The 16792-nt window shown below is 38.9% G+C and overlaps 1 protein-coding gene and 1 pseudogene across 1 annotated transcript in view; both read left to right on the top strand.

Moving 5' to 3' along the window:
• ANK3 (ankyrin 3) overlaps nt 1-16792 on the top strand; it is a 667998-nt gene that overhangs the window by 8837 nt on the left and 642369 nt on the right. The window lies entirely within an intron of this gene.
• On the top strand, nt 4185-4595 carry LOC122900698 (annotated as a pseudogene).

Below are 16792 nucleotides of genomic sequence, written 5' to 3'. Positions count from 1 at the left end.
TGCATATTTGCTGTATAAATTTTTGTATTTTAGTACTAGCGGAATGCTAGGTACATAGTCCTTAGTAAAATGTTGAATCAAATGAATGTATAGATGAATAAATAAAGACGAAAAAGCATTTTCTGTATACTGTTTTAGTCTTCCTGAATGTTTAGGTATCTATGAGAAAGCTTCATTTCCCAAGCTTCAAGTTCTTTTACTTATCACCTCCTATTTGGCAGGATGGGGAAGGGCATTGGGGAGCACGCTAATTAGAAATAGTCATAAAAACAAAAATCACAACAGTAATTGCTGACATTGTAAACTGCTGTTTATCTTTTTAAAGGACTTTCATGTTCTTTCTTTAAATTTGTTTCTCAACAACCAGGATAGGCAATGGGAGTAAATAGTGTCATTTTAGGGAAAAGAAAGGGAAGGTTCAGAGGAGGACTTGCTCCGAGTAGCAGAGCAAATGAGGGAAGGGGGCAATAGATGGAGAAGCCTTGCGTGTTGCTGGTGGCAGCTGAGACTGGGGCAGCTGTTTGGAAAAGCATCTGGCATTTCTTAAGCCAATTAGCTGCTTACTCTCAACCATTTCATTACTGCAGGTGGGCACTGGCATGTGTCCAGTAGGTCCCCCAGAGAACACGTCCCAGGTTTTTCGCTGGGTGACTGGTGGTTGTGGGAAATGGGAGGTAACTGGGAGACCGCTGGGAAAGGGAGAGGGAGAGCCCTGGATGCACAGCATGGGGTTGTCTGCAGCTATTAGAGCCAACAGATTAGATAAAAGCAACAGGAAAGGATTCTAAGAAGAGTGCTTGGTGAAAAATGCAAGAGAGAGAGAGGTATATTGTTCATATGAATTATATATTCATAAGCACTGCACAGTACACATCTTGCAAGAACACTTACATAAAATGCTTATTAAGTGCATTAGAATGACTGCCTGTAGGACCCAGCTCACGGGGTTAGGCTATGGAGAGAAAAAGGAACCAATCTAAATTAAGAGAAATGATAATGTGCTATGAACCATTAAGGGTGGCTCACCCGACCTGCTGTATGGTGAAGTTAAAAACAGAAGAAAACAGTATTTGATAGAATTTGAATACCTTTTCTGTGATCTCTGTTACCACTAGGCTTGGCCAGAGAGGCCCTGCTGTCATGCTACTGGCTGCCGATGGGTATTCCAAATGAAACAAAATTTGGATTGGTTTCTGAAGTTTCAAGTAAAGTTTCTCACAGAGAGCAACTTTTTTTTTTTTTTTTCTGTAATAAAATTTATAATGTGGTACACTTGGTATAATTTAAAAATTAAGTTCCTTTTAAATTTTGTATTTTGGATAGTAGAGACTGATGTATCATATGGTACAGTTTTTACAAAATTAGAATGTCATCTACTAAGTGTTTAATTCTAAAATGATAAGCTGGCCTTCTCATTCTTTATGGATTATCTACCTGTTTGCTTTTTCCAAAGAATTGACATGTGATTTATTTTTTATAGACATATCTCCTATTGTCATATTTGTCTTCCAGGTTAAATTTGAAGTATGGTAGATCTCTTTTCTGGTGGGGTGGGATGGCTTAATACAGTGCAGATTTATTCCATTGCAGTTCTGGAGTTCAGAAGCCCAAAATGAGTTGGTAGGCTTTCATTCCTTCTGGAGGCTCCAGGGTAGAATCCTTTTCTTTACTTTCTCCGGCTTCTAGAGCCCATCTGAGGCTCTTGGCTGTGTATCCTGTTGACCTCTGCTTTGATCATCATTTTGAATAGGTTGCTTTTTAGTTTACCCCACCTCTCTATTCACTATTGGTGACATTTCTGAAAGAGAGTTGTATAAAATGGCTAGTCTTATGTTTTGCACATGTCGTAGGGTTTTCTAACAACTATCCTGACTATTTAAAGAAGTCATGATCGTTTCAAATTCAGCTCAAAATGATCAGCCTTTCAAAGTGTTGATCTATCACTACTGTGAAGGTGTTGCTGGTATTCAGTAGGCAAACTCTGCTAAGACAAGAAGGACACCCAATTATTTTAATGATAGGTATAGAAGCTGGAGAGAAATTGATTACATCCTTGTTGCTCCCAGTGTCCACATGTTTGTGAGTGGTGTGCAGACAAGAGTTTCAGGTTTACCAGGAATATGCAGAGGAAGGCCTAGTTCTTGTGTAAGAGTTTCATCTACAGTTCCATGTAATAAAATGTTGACAACCAAGAATTGATTTTAATGCTGTTTTGTCTTTCTCAGCAACATAAATAAAAGAGTAAGAAAGGGGAAGCTTTGGTAATCAGTAGGAGGGAAGCACGCTCAGTGACAGGATATGTGAAAATGAGATTTGTCAGTGTGATTTTGAGCTGTCTTGCAATTTAGTTTTGTCATCTACAAAATGGGGTTAATGATAATGCCTACTTTATCCACCTTGGAGTTGTAAGGATCAAATTATATGATTAGGTAATTTATTTAATTCAAATTGCTTAGTGCTATGTGAACATATATATATATATTTTCCTAACCTATTAGTTTTTATCAATGTGTTGCTTTTCATTATGATAGCTTGCCATTGAACAAACTTAGCGTCCTGGAAAATATGATAACTTATAGCAAATAATATCTCAGTGATGGTTTGGTACTTTAAAGTTGATCTCTTAAGAAATGTCAGATTTTTAGCATCTCTGAGATTTTGGCAACATTTTTCTTTTTTTTTTTTGAAGATTTTATTTATTTATTTGACAGAGAAAGACTCAGCGAGAGAGGGAACACAAGCAGGGGGAGTAGGAGAGAGAAAAGCAGGCTTCCCGCGAGCAGGGAGCATGATGCCGGGCTCCATCCCAGGACCCCAGGATCATGACCTGAGCCAAAGACAGCCGCTTAAGGACTGAGCTACCCAGTCGCCCCGAATTTGGCAATTTTTAATTAAAGCATTAGGTGTGCCCGGAAGCTGCTATTTTAGTTTGCTGGTCCCACAGAACAGGTATATACAGAATAATTAAAATCTTGGCACTCCATGCTGCATTTTGCAAAGTTTGGTTAGATTGCAAAGCTGGTACTGATTATGAAATGGCATGGCTTCGATTGGTGTGGAGATCTACCGAAGTCTCGTCGAGTCCCTCAGTATGTGGTACTTACCAGCCTGAAATTCTCCAGGTGTTTGAAGAGTCAGTGTAATGAATTGCCCTCTATGTTGGGAAATTTGGTTTTAGTCTATTACTCAATGTAGATGTGCTTGGTCAGATCACGTCACTTCTACAGAATGTCCTCTTAACTGGTAAGATTTCTCTTGCTTAAACAGTCTCCATGTTCTGAAATCCAGACTGTGGTGAGGCTCTCCATCAAAATTAGTACATACTGGGGGTGCCTGGGTGGCTCAGTGGGTTAAGCCTCTGCCTTTGGCTCAGGTCATGATTCCAGGGTCCTGGGATCGAGCCCCGCATGGGGCTCTCTGCTTGGCAGGGAGCCTGCTTCCTCCTCTCTCTCTGCCTGCTTCTCTGCCTACTTGTGATCTCTCTCTCTGTGTCAAATAAATAAATAAAATCTTTAAAAAAATTAGTCCATGCTGTTTTGCAGAACCTCCTAGCGCACTAATTCTAAGCTGTAGGTTTGCCCAGACACTGATGAAGACTCTGGAGGGCTGAGTAAATGCCTAATGTACAGGGATTCCTGAAGAAGCCTTTTATTTGTTTGTGATCATTGCTTAAGTTAGAAATCTGAGTCATTAATGAGACCTTTCTCCCCTTCTCATGTAATGAGGTACAAACACTCTCAGTTCTGCCCCACACATATGCACCCCCTTTTTAAAAGAGATTTTTTAAACAAAGATTTTATTTATTTATTTGACAGAGAGACAGACAGTGAGAGAGGGAACACAAGCACTGGGAGTGGGAGAAGGAGAAGCAGGCCTCCCGCAGGGCAGGAAGCCTGATGTGTGGCTCAATCCCAGGATCCTGGGACCATGACCTGAGCTGAAGGCAGACACTTAATGACTGAGCCACCCAGGTGCCTCTAAAAGTGATTTTTAAAAATAGAGATTATTGATAGAATTAGCTGATGATAAAATAAAACTACTAAACTTTCTTTCTTGCTTATGAGAGGTAGCAGCTGGAATCTGTGATGTTGGCTCAGGTCATGATCTCAGGGTCATGAGATCAAGCCCCACATCTGATTTTCTTTCTCTGCAGTTTCTGGGGACTGTGTCCATAGGTGTTCACAATGGTCCAGCATTTGACATTCTGCAGTAGGCTGTCCTATAATATAGCTTCTAATAAAAATAGGCTGTCTTGAGCCCCTGGTAATAGGATCATTTACCTTTATACCAAAGAGGTTGGGAAAACACCAAAATCTGCATGTGGTGTGTGCCTAGACCGACTTTGAAGAGGAGTTTATGCTGGGAGAACTCAAGTCCTTATGAGGTTGTCTGAAAACGAGAAAACACCTCAGCAGGACCTACGGTGGTTCCTTGTGTGTTCTTGACAGGATCCTCTTCTTATTGAGGAGCAGAAAATTGTTGTGAAAATGTTGAAGGCACAAGCACAGAGTCAGGAAGCTAAATAAAAAAATGAAGCTTTTTTGAGTAATAAAAAAAAAGCAAAAGGCGAAAAAAAAAAAAAGATTCTCTCTGCTTCTCTTCTCTCTCTCTCTCCCCCCCCCTTAAAAAAAAAAAAAAGAAAAGCAGCTGGCCAATAGACATATGAAAAGATGTTAAATTCACAAGCCTTAAGAGATTAAAAGGACTACTTCCTGTTTGATTGCACTTTACCTACTAGATGGGCCAAAAAAAGTCCTCTTTAGGGTGTTGAGGATATGGGCCCTTCTGAGTGCTGCTGATTTGAGTGTCTGTTGTACAGCTTTTTGTGGGGAGGATGAGAGGAGCTTAGGTAAACTATTTATCTGCTAAAATAAAACATGCTTAGGGCACCGGGTGGCTCACATAAGGTTAAGCATCTGCCTTCAGGTCAGGTCAGGACCCCAGGGTGCTGGGATGGAGCCCTGCATAGGGCTCCCTGCTCCTCGGGGAGCCTGCTTCTCCCTCTGCCTCTGCGTGCTTATGCTTTCTCTCTGTCTCTCATGAATAAATAAGATATTAAAAAAAAAAAATAAAACATGCTTACCCTTTGGTTTAGCAACCCAATTTAGGAACTTCCGCTATGGAAGCTAAAACCTCAAAAACTTAAAAAATCAACAACAAAGTATGTGAGGTCATATTTACAGGGATATTTATTCCAATTATGTTTGTCAAGCAACAATATTGGAAACAAACAAATTTTAAACCTTAATAGGACACGTTGCATGTATTATGGTTCCTCTATTATATGGAATATGATTAAGGTAATTTAACATTAAGTTAGAGCTACACATAGTAAACTGGAAGGATGTGCATTATTTCTTAAGAGTGTAGCATGATCCAAGTTTGAAAACAGAAAGGAGAAGGACATTCATAATATTTGAGCATAGGTCATGGGTTAATTTGGTTACCTCAGGGATGGAATTTTCAGGGAAGGGGAATTATTAAATTTTCTTTTCATGTGATATGTTAAAATGAGGATATACTTTATAATAAAAAAAAATCCAATAAAGCAAAACCAAAATCAAGTAAAGAAAAATTTAAGGTAGAGGAGAAGCAGAAACCCTTGTTCTCTTGGACTTCTTTTCCTTGCGTACATTTTTACACTACCATTTATTGTACATTTGCTCTTAGGAGTGTTCCTTATTCACAGTCACAGAACTCAATTCTCTAAAAGCCGTCGGTATCTCTGCTTGTGGAAATTTTCTCAGTGCTAATTAAGATTTATGGTTCCTTTGCACAGTCCTGTGGTTTAGAAATTATATTTCGAACTGAGCTGGAGCTATAAAGAATTTTTGTTTGGATGTTGGTATCATAATCATGTTTTTAGAGGGTGGAATTAAGAATGCTAATTTTCTTCTTTCATGCCCCAAATTAGAATAGTCCTATCTTCTTCATCCTTTTTACTTCCAGGTAAGTTGAGTTCTTGTCTTATTGGGTCCTTCTATTTTTAATTCCTGCTTTGCTTTTGATTAAAGTTGAAGTTCTTTAACTTTTTTCTATAATTATAAGAACAAATGTTACTCATTCCTGAAAAATCAGAAACACAGTCAAACAAATACCAAACCAACCCAACTCCCTGCCTCCAAAGCAAAAAATCATGCAAATCCTACTCCTTTGATATCAATGTCTCAACTCAATCCATTGGTAACTTCCTTTCAGACTGTTCATTGAGAGTATTTTCTGTAGAGTAATCATGGAGATCAGACTGCGTTGTAAAGAATAGTTATGTTGGGCGCCTGGGTGGCTCAGTGGGTTAAGCGGCTGCCTTCGGCTCAGGTCATGATCTCAGGTCCTGGGATCGAGTACCGCATCGGGCTCTTTGCTCAGCAGGGAGCCTGCTTCCTCCTCTCTCTCTCTCTCTGCCTGCCTATCTGCCTACTTGTGATCTCTCTCTGTCAAATAAATAAATAACATCTTTAAAAAAAAAAAGAATAGTTATGTTATTTGAAAGTGGGTTTTTGGATGATATATTGGGCATGGTTATGGAGTAACACTGGAGAGGCCCACGAAAGTGAAAGATTTCCTTACCTCCATGGTCCTCTGGGGCACAGCAGAACATGCAGGGGCTCATTCGGCTGGAGTCTTAAGGGGAGCAGGGTGGAGAACACAAGCCAGAGACAGGGGAGGATTTCACTGGTGCGTTTGAATATCACTAGTTCACAGTCAGGAGAGGACACGTAGGAGAATTTGTGCCTGGTTGTCTGGGTCAGGTCTTCATGGTCTATTTGTGGAGATGTTGATGCATCAGGTAAATAAAAAATTTTAAAACATTTGCAGTGCACAGGCAAATCTGAATATCCATCCCTAGAATTTGTTGGTTTACATCTTCATTTTATCTGGAAAATGGGCATAATAATTAATTAGCACCATAGGGTTGCTGCTAGCACTGCGTTGTAAAGGTCAGTGCTTGGTTCACAGTAAGTTCCTTTTATTTTGTGTTTAAAGGTTTCATATGTAATATTGTTTTTATTGAGCAGGTAATATATATATTCAATGTGTATGTTCAATGTATTGTTCAATGTGTATGTTCAATGTCAGTCATGATGTTCTGAATCTTTTTTTATAACAACGGCACCCTGGAGTCGAAGGACCTGGCTGCTCCCTGATGTAGGTGGCACTAGGGGGCTGTGGGCACCCTTGGCCCTTCTTCATTGCCCTAAAGACTGAGAGATGAATAACTCCTTACTTATGACCCATGTTGGGCTTATCATATGTTATCAGAAGTAGAACATACACAAACAATGTGGACATTTTTATGTCCCCTTTATTTTTTGAGTACAGCCAAATCTGCCTTCAGATGACCGGTTGTACCAATTGACATCCCACCAGAGTGTGCGGGAGTGCCTATGTCCTGAGCTTCCTAGAGCACAGCGTTTTTTTTTTCTTCATCTTTATAAACATGATTGGTGAAAAGCGGCCCCACATTGTTTTACTTTGTGGTTATACATTTTTGATCAATGTAAAAGTAAAATATGGAGTACTAGCTTTCAGAAAAGATTGTGCTCCTCAGGGGTAAGTGTGGAGGCACTAATACCTGGCAGCCTTGTAAGTCACTGGCTGGGTGAGAAGAAGTTGCTCTCTGCTCTTTATTTACACTTGTCCTAGCAGCCCATTACATTGCTGTGCTTTGTGTTTCTGGTGACAGTTGTGTGATCTGTTATTAAATTGAGAATCCATGTGGGAATCTCCGTTCTGAAAAATTTTTCCTTTTAATACTGCTGAGTGTGAAATTGCAAGAGAATATAGAGGACTACTCATGACTTGAGTGGAATGTTGAGACTTATTTTCCTGGCTGGAGATCCAAAGAATTGTCCTTACTATGTTTGACATTTTCTTTCTTAGCAATATTTAATCATATTGTTTACTTTGGCAACACAGAGTTTGTTTCTCCAAATGCTTGCTTTATTTTTGAGAAGCTGTACTTAGGGTACATTGATCACTTTTTTCACACCTCTTTTTTTTTTTTTCCCCCCTTAGTTTTCCTGGAGAGATGGCAAGGAAATTAGTAAAAATGTGAATTCAATACTTAGAATGACATTTTCTAGCTTTCTTGGATTTTGGTATTAAAATCCAATTTTTGTTGGGTATGGTATTGATGATTCCTTGATAAAGTTTGTTATTTTCATGTCGTATTCATTTCTTGTAACAACAAAAAAAATTGAATACATGTATTATATGTAGGAATAGTGTGTGATTCTTCAGAGGAATACATGATATCCCTAACTAACCATCTGAAGTACATTTCCTAATGTTGGAGCTAGATTTATTTTAATTTGTACATACATTTTCCTAGTTTTTCTTGTACTGGGGACAGTTGTTTGTTAAGGGATAGAGACATGATGATGTGGTCAACGTTGTCCTCAAATTTCTAATCTCTGATCTTTAGGTCAGAACTTTAGTATCTTTTGGCTGAAAGCCATCATAAAGTTTGAATTAAAGAAAAAAAAAAAGAAAAAATCATGAAAACATACCATGACATTCATGCTAGAACAGAGTTGCAAATATATAAAATTACCATTTAAGAGGTAATTTCTTAAACCTTTGTTAATCTTAAAAGTAAAACAGTCAGGGGTTCCTGGGTGGCTCAGTAGGTTGAGTGGCTGTCTCCTGAATTTGGCTCAGATCATGGTTATCAGGGTTATGAGATCAAGCCCCACACTGGGCTCTGGGCAGGGAGTTGGCTTGAGACGAGCCCTCTCTCTCTTCTTGTGCTCTCTCTCTCAAATAAGGAAATAAATCTTAAAAATAAAAGCTGTTATTTTACAGCAAAAATGAGTTTACTCAAGAATAACACAAAATTGCAATTCAGGACATGCAAGCTACAGTAAAACTATGGACAAGTCTAACAAACAAAGGAGAGGTAGAAAAAATGCAGGAGTTCAGGGTGATGATGATTTCTCATTGGCGGAATTGCCGGAGTAGTTGATTTCTTGCAGGAGGTGCAAAGTGCATCTTTCCCTTTTGGGGCCTGTAATTAGTGATTCTTTTTGTTGACTATTCTTCTGTTGGGGTCTGTGATGACATGGAGGGATCCAGGCTCTCTCTTTAAGCCGGCGGACTCCATTTCCCGTGAGATTTCTCTTTATCAATTTTCACGTTTTCAATACAGCTCTTTAGTTATGGTATCTAAAACAACTTTTATGCTGGCTTTAGAAGGAAATCCAAACAAAAACTCCCCAGAATTTACCCTCTTACCATTATCCAAATACACAGCCTCTCCCTATTTCTGTGCTTTTGTTCTGATGCTCCTTTTTGTGTTCTCCCACCCTTTGCAACTCTGGAAAGGTCTCCTGTAATTTATGCCTATCCTTTGACTATCACCTCTTTTGTAAAGGCTTTTTGAACTGTATTTTTGTCTCTCCCACCACCAGATGTGTGCATATGTGTTTTCAGGGCTTGAATGCCTTTATGCATTATACCTTTAATTTGTCTGATACTGACACACTTCTTCATGCCAGTCACTCTGCAGAGACTGGGGTTACAATGGTCAATAAAGCACTGTCTCTGCTCTCAAGTACCAGTGTATATTTTTAATTAATAGACTTTATTTTCATTTTTTAAAAAGATTTTATTTATTTATTTGACAGAGAGAGACATCACAAGTAGGCAGAGAGGCAGGCAGGGAGAGGGGGAAGCAGGTTCCCTGCTGAGCAGAAAGCCCGATGCGGGGTTCGATCCCAGGACCCTGAGATCATGACCTGAGCCAAAGGCAGAGGCTTAGCTCACTGAGCCACCCAGGTGCCCCTAGACTTTTTTCTTTTCTTTCTTTTTTTTAAAAAATATTTTATTTATTTGACAGAGAGGGAGAGATCACAGTTAGGCAGAGCAGCAGGCAGAGAGAGGGGGTAAGCAGGCTCCCTGCTGAGCAGAGAGCCTGATGCGGGGCTCGATCCCAGGACCCTGAGATCGTGACCCGAGCTGAAGGTAGAGGCTTTGACCCACTGAGCCATCCAGGCGCCCTTAGACTTTATTTTCTAGAGCAATTTTAGGTTTACAGAAAAAATAGTTGAGTTTGAGTTTGAGATCTTCCATATACCATCCTATCTTCCAACCCCACACGCAGTTTCTTCTGATAGTTGCAGTGATAACTTTGTTATAATTGATGAACAGTATTGATACATTGTTATTAACTAAAACCCATAGATCACATTGGTGTTCAGGTTTTCTGTTGTGACAAATGTGTAGTATCTGTCATCCCTATTGCAGTATCATACTAAACATCCTTGGTGTTTCACTTATTGATCCCTTTTCCCTCTCCCAGAGCCTTGGCAACCACTGATTGTTCTGTGGTCTATAGATTTGCTTTTTCCCAAATTTCATATAGTTGGAATTATGCAGTATGTAGCCTTCCAGAGGGGCTTCTTTTACTTAGTAATATGCATTTAAGTTTCCTCTTTTTTATTGTGTGTGTGTGTGTGTGTTGATAGCTGAATGAGATTCCATTGTCTGGATGTACCACAGTTTATTTATCCATTCACCTGCTGAAGGGCATCTTGGTTGTTTCTAAGTTTTGGCAATTATAAATAAAGCTGCTATAAACCTTCATGTGTACTTTTTGGGGGACATAGTTTTTAACTTATTTGTGTTAGGTGTCATGAAGCCTAATTGCTGGATTGTATAGTAAGACTAGAGTCAGCTTTGGGTGCCTGGGTGGCTCAGTTGGTTAAGCAATTGCCTCCAGCTCAGGTCATGATCCCCGAGTCCAGGGATAGTCCCTCATCAGGCTCCCAGCTCTATGGGGAGTCTGCCTCTCCCTCTGACCTTCTCCCCTCTCATGCTGTCTTTTTACAAGACATTTTAAAACAAACTCTTTAAAAAAAGGAAGAAAAAAGACTTTAGTTAGCTTTGTGAGAAACTACCAGTTGTTATTGTACCATTTTGCATTCAGCCTTATGAGAGTTCCTTTTGCTCCACATCTTTGTCAGCACTTGGTATTGTCAGTGTTTGGGATTTTTACCCATTTTAATAGGTATTTGGTGGTTTCTCATTGTTTTAATTTGCAATTCCTTGATAGCATATGATGTTGCTCATCTTTTCATGTGCTTATTTGCCATTTATATATCTCATCTGGTGAAGTTCCTGTTCAGATCATTTGCCCATTTTAATTTTAATTTTATTTATTTATTTTCCAGTATTTTTTTTTTAAATTTTATTTATTTATTTGACAGAGAGAGATGACAAGCAGGCAGAGAGGCAGGCAGAGAGAGAGAGGAGGAAGCAGGCTCCCTGCTGAGCGGAGAGCCTGATGCGGGGCTCGATCCCAGGACACTGAGATCATGACCTGAGCCGAAGGCAGCAGCTTAACCCACTGAGCCACCCAGGCGCCCCATTTTCCTGCATTTTTAAATTGGATTGTTTATTTCCTGTTTGTTTAGTTCTAAGAATTCTTTGTATAATTTGGATACAAGTCCTTTATCAGATATATATTTTGCAAATATTTTCTCTCATTCATTTATTTTTATTTAATTAATTAATGTATCTATTTATTTTTAAAGATTCTATTTATTTGTCAGAGAGCACAAGCAGGGAGAGTGGCAGGCAGAGGGAGAAGCAGGTTCCTTGCTAAACAAGGAGCCTGATGCGGGACTTGATCCCAAGATCCTGGGATCATGACCTGAGCAAAAGGCAGACACTTAACTTCTCTGATTCTTTTAATAGTGTCTTCATAGAGTAGAAGTTTTTGATTTTAATAGAGTCTAAATTAAATTTTTCTTTCATGATAATGCCTTTGGTATTGTATCTAAAACTCATCACCAAACCCTGTATGTCTAGATTTTTTCCTAAATTTCCTAAAAGTTTTATGGTTCTGTGTTTTATGGTTTTATGTTTTGTAGATTTACAGTTATAGGGCCACAATTCATTTTGAGTTAATTTTTGTGCCAGGTGTAAGGTCTGTGTCTGGATTCATGTTTTTGTATATGGATTTCCAGTTTTCTAAAACCATTTGTTGAAAAGACTATCCTTTCTCCATTAAATCATTTTGCTCTTTTGTTAAAGAAGACTTGAATATATTTGCTTGTGTCTATTTCTGGGTTCTTTACTCTGTTCCATTGATCTGTTTGTCTATTTGTGTACCAGTAATAGCCTATCTTGATTGCTGTAGCTCTGTAGCAGGTCCTCAAGTCGGGAAATGTCAGTTTGTTGATACTGTGCTGGTTTTTTTCTGGGTCTTCTGCCTCTCCATATAAACTTTAGAATCACTTTTTTGATATCCATGAAATATATTATTGGGATTTAGAAGTAGAACATGGTGATTTGACAACTCTATATCTTGTGCAATACTCATGAGAAGTGTAGTTACCATCTGTCACCATACAATGCTATTACAGTGCTATATACCACCAACTGCATTCCCTATATTCATCCCTGTGACTTACTCGTTCCAGAACTGGAAGCCTATGCCACTCCCCTTTACCTATTTTGTGTGTCTCCCACCCTCTTCCCTTCTGTTAACTACCAGTTTGTTCTCTGTATTTATGGACTTGTTTCTGCTTTTGTGTATATGTTTTGATTTTTAGATTCCACATATAAGTGAAATCATATGGTATCTCCTCTATTTCAGTTAGCATAGAGCCATACTAGGTCCATCCATGTTGTAATGGATGGTTGTGAAGTGTTACAAATGGCTAGATTGTATTCTTTTTAGTGACTGAATAATATTCCTGTGTACACATATAGGTATGTGTGTGTACAATATAATTTTTATCCATTTACCTGTCAGTGGACATGTGGGTTGCTTTCATGTCTTGGCTATATTAAGTAATGCTGCAGTAAACATAGAGGTGCATATATCTTTTCAAATTAGTGTTTATGTTTTCTTTGGGTAAATGCTCATAGCGGAATTACTGGACTGTGTAGTATTTCTATCTTTAATTTTTTTATAAAGATTTTTATTTATTTATTTGACAGAGAGACACAGCGAGAGAGGGAACACAAGCAGGGGGAGTGGGAGAGGAAGAAGCAGGCTTCCCACCAAGTAGGGAGCCTGATGCGGGGCTCGATCCCAGGACCCTGGGATCATGACCTGAGCTGAAGACAGACGCTTAACTACTGAGCCACCCAGGCGCCCCTCTATCTTTAATTTTTTGACCCTATACTGTTTTCCACAGTGACTATACAGATGTACATTTTCAGCAACAGTGCATGAGGGTTTCTTTTCCTCCACATCTTTGCAATACTTGTTATTTTTTGTCTTTTTTATACCAGCCATTCTGGCAGGTATAAGGTGGTACCTCTGTGGTTTTGATTTACATTTCACCGATGATGGGTGATGTTGAGCATCCTTTCATGTGCCTGTTGACCATCTGCTGTGTTCTTTGGAAAAATGTCTCTTCAGGTCCTCTGCTGGTTTTTAAATTGGAATATTTGTTTTTTTGGTGTAACTTGCTATGATTTTGATTGAGATTGTATCAGATCTGTAGATTAGGTTGTAAGAATTGACAACCCAATAATATTAAATCTTCTGGTCCATGGGGGTGCCTGGGTGGCTCAGTCAGTTAAGCATCCTACTTTTGATTTTGGCTCAGGTCATGATCTCAGGGTTGTGGGGTCAAGCCCTGTGTTGGGCTCCATGCTGGTAATGGAGCCTGCTTGGGATTCTGTCTCTCTTTCCCTTACCCTCTGCTTAGTTGTTTAGTTGGTTAAGTGTCCTACTCTTGATTTTGGCTCAGGTCATGATCTCAAGGTCATGAGACTGAGCTCTCCTTTGGGCTCCACAATCAGTGGGGAGGCTGCTTGAAGTTCTCCCTTTTCCTCTTCTCCTTTCCTCTCCCCACTCTCTCTCAAATAAGCACATACGTTAAAAAAAAAGAGAGAGAGAGAGAGAGAATGATGTTAGGGGTGTTGGGATGGCACAGTCGTTTAAGTGTCTGACTCTTGGTTTCAGCTCAGGTCATGGGCTCAGGTTGTGAACTAGAGCCCTGTGTTGGGTTCTGCACTCAGTGGGAAGTCTGCTTGAGATTCTCTCTCTCCCTTCTCTCCTCCCCGTTTCCCCCACTTGCTCTCTCCCACACACTCTCTCTAAAATAAATAATAAATCTTTTAAAAAGTGATGTTAGCTGTAGGTGTTTTGTAGATGCTTTTAAATCAAATTCGGAACTTCTTCTCTATTCTTAATTGTCGAGAGTTTTTTAATCATAACTGAATTTTGGCTGTTGTCAAATGCTTTTTCTGTTTCTGTTGATAAAATCACAACTTCTCTCTCTCTCTCTCTCTCTCTCTTTTTTTTAGCTTGTTGATGTGATGGATCCCAGTAAATGATTTTCAAATGTTAGACCTGCCTTGCTATTTGGAATAAATCTCACTTGGTTGAGATGTATAATTATTTTTTTACATTGTTATACTTGATTTGTTAATGTTTTGTTAAGGGTTTTTGTGTCTATATTCATGAGAGGTATTGATTTGTAGTTTTCCTTTTTTATAATGTTTTGGGTTTTGGTACTAGAGTAATCCAGGCCATCTGTCCTTCCTCTGGGGTGCCTAGATGGCTCAGTTGGTTAGGTGTTGGTTAGATCTTCAGCTCAGTTGGTTAGACCTTCAGCTCAGGTTATGATCTTGGGGTCCTGGGATCAAGCCCCACGTGATTGGTAGGGAGTCTGCTTTTCCCTCTCCCTCTGCCCCTCCTCCACACTCTCAGTCTCTCTTAAATAAATAAAATCTTTAAAAAAAATACAAAAGAGGGTGCCTGGGTGGCTCAGTGGGTTAAGCCACTGCCTTCGGCTCGGGTCATGATCTCAGGGTCCTGGGATCGAGTCCCGCGTCGGGCTCTCTGCTTAGCGGGGGGCCTGCTTCCCCCTCTCTCTCTGCCTGCCTCTCTGCCTACTTGTAATCTCTCTCTGTCAAATAAATAAATAAAATCTTTAAAAAAAAATACAAAAGAAATAAAAAGAAATATTCCCTCTGGTTATAATTTCTGAAAGAAATTGTAGAAAACTGGTACAGTTCCTTTCCATGATGTTTTATAGACATCACCAGTGAACAATTCTGGAAGGTTATTATTTCTGTTTATGAATATTACTAATTATTGATTCAGTTTATTTAACAGATACAGGCCTCTTCAGAGTAGCTGTTTCTTCCTGTGTGACTTTTGGTAGATATAAAAGTATCTTTTAGGGCACCTGGGTGGTTCAGTGGGTTAAAGCCTCTGCCTTCGGCTCAGGTCATGATCCCAGGATCCTGGGATTGAACCCTGCATAGGGCTCTTTGCTTGGCAGGGAGCCTGCTTCCTCCTCTCTCTCTGCCTGCCTCTCGGCCTACTTGTGATCTCTGTCTGTCAAATAAATAAATAAAATCTTTTAAAAAAAAGTATCTTTTAAGAAATCAACGCATTTCATCTAGGTTCTCAAATCTGTAGGCATAGAACTGTTCATATATTCTTTTATTATCCTTTTGGAGTCTATGAATCTGTACTGATGACTCTTCTTTTATTTGTGATATTAGTGACTTGTGTTTTCTTTTTTCTTGCTGAGCCTGGCTGGATCTTAATCAACTCTGTTGGTCTTTTCAAAGATCAGCTTTTGGTATTGTTGATTTATTGTTGATTTCCTTTATTGATTTGATTTCAGTTCATTATTTCCCTTTTTATGCTTTAGACTTATATTGTTCTTAGTTCTCTAGTTTTTAAGATTGAAGCTTAGATTATTTTAGATCTTTCTAATTATGCATTTAATGCTACAAATTTTTCAAGAAGCAGTGTTTTCATTATATCACTTATATTTTGATCTGTTGTATTTTCATTTTGTTCACTATATTTTAAATTATTCTTGAGATTTCTTCTTTGATTCATGTAGTATTTAAATGTGTTTAATTTCTAATTTGAGAGTTTTTAGCTATCTTTCTGTTATCGATTTCTATTTTAATTCCTTTGTGATCTGAGAGCAAACTTCATATCATTTATTTTGTCTAAAGTTGTTAAGGTGTGTTTTATGGTTTATCAGAATGATCTATCTTGGTGAATGTTCCGTGTAAGCTTGAGAACAATGTGTATTCTGCAGTTGTTGGATGAAGTATTCTATAAATGGCAATTAGATCCAATTGTTTAATGGTACTACTTGGTTCAACTGTGTCCTTCTTGATTTTTTTGCCAGCTGGATCTGTCAGTTACTGATAAGAGTATTGAGGTCTCCACAATAATAGTTGATTCTTTTTTTTTTTTAATCTCTTTTTCCTTGTAGTTCTAGCAGTTTTTGCTTCACATATTTTGACATTCTGTTGTTAGACACATATACATTAGTGTTTGTTATGTCTTTTTTTTTTTTTTAAAGATTTTATTTATTTATTTGTCAGAGAGAGTGAGCACAGGCAGACAGAGAGACAGGCAGAGGCAGAGGGAGAAGCAGGCTCCCTGCTGAGCAAGGAGCCCGATGTGGGACTCGATCCCAGGACCCTGGGATCATGACCTGAGCCGGAGGCAGCCGCTTAACCAACTGAGCCACCCAGGTGTCCCTATTAATGTCTTTTTAAAACATTGAACTTTTAAATCATTATGTAATGCTCCTTTTTATCCTTGGTATTTTCCCTTGCTATGAAGTCAGGTTTTTCTGAAATTAACGTTATTATACTAGTTTCTTTTGTTTCATGTTATTAGTGATATGTCTTTCTTCATCCTTTTATTTTTCATCTATATGTACTTTATTTTTTTTTTTAAGATTTTATTTATTTATTTGACAGAGATCACAAGTAGGCAGAAAGGCAGGCAGAGAGAGAGGGGGAAGCAGGCTCCCTGCTGAACAGAGAACCTGATGCGGGGCCCTAT

This window comes from Neovison vison, chromosome 2 (assembly GCF_020171115.1).
Source record: "Neovison vison isolate M4711 chromosome 2, ASM_NN_V1, whole genome shotgun sequence".
In the NCBI taxonomy this organism is placed as follows: Eukaryota; Metazoa; Chordata; class Mammalia; order Carnivora; family Mustelidae; genus Neogale; species Neogale vison.
The sequence above is the reverse complement of the archived record's forward strand: the minus strand, read 5'-3'. Positions and strand labels throughout refer to the sequence as shown.